The sequence below is a fragment of the Octopus bimaculoides genome, chromosome 2 (genome assembly GCF_001194135.2).
Source record: "Octopus bimaculoides isolate UCB-OBI-ISO-001 chromosome 2, ASM119413v2, whole genome shotgun sequence".
Lineage (NCBI taxonomy): Eukaryota > Metazoa > Mollusca > Cephalopoda > Octopoda > Octopodidae > Octopus > Octopus bimaculoides.
In genome coordinates this window covers 46,214,729-46,218,164 of record NC_068982.1, presented here as the reverse complement: position 1 = coordinate 46,218,164, position 3,436 = coordinate 46,214,729, and the positions used below count along the sequence as shown (strand labels likewise).

General features: G+C 33.7%; 1 protein-coding gene across 3 annotated transcripts in view; it reads left to right on the top strand.

Annotated features, from left to right (window-relative positions):
* The window catches only part of LOC106874350 (uncharacterized), a 554,238-nt gene that overhangs the window by 12,146 nt on the left and 538,656 nt on the right, over positions 1-3,436 (top strand). The gene's annotated exons all lie outside the window — the stretch shown is intronic.

Genomic DNA, 3,436 nt, shown 5'->3' with positions numbered 1-3,436 from the left:
CAATAATAGAGTAACAACATACAACAAGAAAACAATAAAACTAACAATAATAACAATGTTGGTGGTAATGTCAGTTTTGATGGTGGTGGCGGCAGCAGAGGTGGTGGAGGTGGAGGCGGCAGCAGAGGTGGTGGTGGTGGTGGTGGTGGTGGTGGTTATCGGCTTGTTTAATTGCTGTCATTAAAGGAAATGTTTTCACCATTTCTCCATAGCTTTCGTGTTCCCCTACTGTTCATTACAGCAAGTCACAAGCAAAAATCTCACTGCCTGAGATCAAAGCAAAATCTTCTTCTAAAATGCTCTCCTTCGTTGTCATTCTCTTTCTCGTATCCTGTATCTTTCTCCATCTTTCTCCATCCTCTTTCCCTCACTTTCCTCTCTCTCACTTCCAATCTACGCCTCTCCCCCCACACCTCATACTCCTTCATACACATGCACGTACACTCATACGTATTCATACGCTTAGTTTCATTCATTTGCACTCGTCTCCTGCAGACCTTTCCTTCATACATATACACATGCATATACTCACACGATCCTCCCATACACATACACATAAACACACGCGCAGTGATTCCACCTTGTGCGCCATTCGAGTATAGCATTTTCAAAGCAGTATGCAACAGTCCTCAAGTTAGAACATAAAAGTTGTCTTGAAGCATATTCGACGCTAAAAGACAAATGACAACCCTTTTTCGCAATAAAAATTCAATTATTTATTTATTTTAATTTTTTTTTTATCTTTCTCTTGAATTGCTATTATTTTTATTTTTTGCAATGTTTTCTACGATGTTTTCCCCTAGATAATGCCCCATATTCCATTTATTCTTCACATTTCAAACACAATTTCTCAAATGTGAGATGTACGTCTACTGATGTGTATGTAGAACATGGTGGATTATCTAAACAAAAATAATAAATAAAAATGAAATGATTTTTAAAAAATGAAGGAAAATATCAAACCTGATTTCTAAGAGCTAAGAATGCGTCCTTGACATGATAATACAACTTATCGGCCTATTAAAAATAGCAGCTAAATATACCTCAAAATCACATCTCGCAGTCAAAGGAGAGGAAACTATGCATTAAACAATGTAGTCTTTGATGTACAAAATTGTTCAATCTAAGCTGGCTATGGGACAAAAAAAGAATATTGAAGCAACATTATGATTTCTACGTTTTGGGATATGCTTATGAGATTTAAACATTTCTGAATTACCTCTCTATAGGAAACGTAAAACAGTAACCAAATGAAAAGTGTAAAGGTAAATGAATACTAAAGTAATGCTGAACAAGCGGTTGTTAATGGCATCAAAGCATTTAAACAGCAGTGAATATAAATAAATAAATAAGCATATAGATATATTAATTAATTCTCTGTTATATTAGCTTATATATAATATATAGATATATAAATATAATATAATATTCATTTCTCATTCGATGGAGTATTTATTTTGATTATCTTAACATAACAGAACAGTAAATTGTGTGTGTGTGTGTGTGTGTGTGTGTGAAGTGAAATAATTCTTCATAGATGGGTAGATATTTTGAAAATCCATAAGCTAATATAACAGATAAAAAGAGAGAAGGACCTGCATAGTTTTTCGTAGTGGTTCTTCTGCTGAGTTATGTACATATTTTTATACTCACTCCTATATAACTATTTTATAAATGCTTTGATGCTGTTATCAACCACCTATCCATCGTATATTAAACTACAATTTCCTTAGCTTGACTTGTATTTTGCCAGTATCCAAGTGTTGTTTGCCTGGATTCCACCTCCTTTCGTTAGTATAGGACCCCGAGGACTGTGAGGTCCCCGGACTAATAAATTTTCTAGGCCCTATAGTATTTATTTTTTGAGATTATCCCAAAGCATATGCAGATGAAAACTGGACCCCGAGACCTGTGAAATCCCTGGTATTATTTTTGTAGTATTATTTATTAACACCAAGCCACAGCATAGACCACACCTAGTCCTGCGAAGCTCTCAGGCAATCGTCCAGTGTGCCCATGCCTTAAGACAGCGCTAGTTAAAATTTTCTAATATCAATGTCTTTGTATATTTAACTTTCAAGAAATACCACCAAATTAGTGATCATCGTATAAAATAGAAATTCACATTTTATAATGAGGTTCAAGTTCCATTATCTCTGAAAATGCTTTCGATTACGGCTCTATTTGAATATAAGTTTAGAGTCGGGTACCAAACTTCGTGGAATTAAACTATAAATTTTAAATCATATGAAACTTTACCTTTTGATGCCAAATGAAATGTAAAAACCTAAATTTAAACTCCAGCCCTAGTGAAGAAGAATCAATTCAGTAATGGACAAGTGAAGCCTAGTGTATGCCGAACTTGACAAAATTAATTAAATTTCAGTATATATTGATTATTAAACTCATATTTTATTATCGTATTGGTTTCAAATTTTGGCAAATGGCCAGCAATTTCAGGGTAGGGGAAGTTAACTACATCGATTCCAGTGTTCAACTGGTAATTATTTTATCGAAGAATGAAAGGCAAAGTCGGTGGGATTTGAACTCAGAACATAAAGTCGGAAGAAATGTCTCTAGACAATTTTTCCGTCACGTTAACAATTTTGCCGGTTCGCCGTATTTCATTATCATATTAAAAGTAAAAACTGCGATTGCAGCCTCAGTCTGAGTGGATAGTGATCAGGCTTAAACGCGAGCTTCTAGAATCTATGGCTCCTGTTTTCCAAAAAAAGAGACTATATTCAAACAGCTCTACAGTTTGGGTTCAATATCCGTTATAAACATATTTCGTCTCGTTTGCTTTCAATTCAAAATTTGTAATGATATTTACAGTTATTTTATCTCTATAAGGAACTGTGTTTATGATTTCAGAGAAAATATTTTAACTTTGAAATCGAAAACACAGATTGTAGAGATAATTAAAAATGGTTAGCAAGAAAAAAAATTACCTGAAATGTAATATCAAACCAGCTTTATAGTATATGGAGGAATTATAAAGAACATTCCTTCAAGTCATCAAAGTATACAGACAACAAAAATTTAAAGAAGAGAAGATTGAAATGCATTAAAGAGTTTTCTAGATTGTGGAAAGTGTTTTAAATTTCGTGATCAACATAGAAATTTTAATCGACGTCAGTTGAATTGAATTTACAGTTACTTTATTTCTGTTAGATATTGTTTTTATGATAAGAGCATAAAACTTTTTAAAACGGCTTATTACTTAGAGACAATTCGTAACTGCACACACTGATATCACATAGTTCCGGGTTCAGTCCCATTGCGTGACACCTTGGGCAAGTGTCTTGTACTATAGCAACAGGCTGACCAAAGACTTGCGAGTAGATTTGGCCGCAGTTAAATGACTGAAATAAACATGATAATAAAAGAATATATATATATATACGTAAATGTCGAACGATAAAAATGAGTTCTC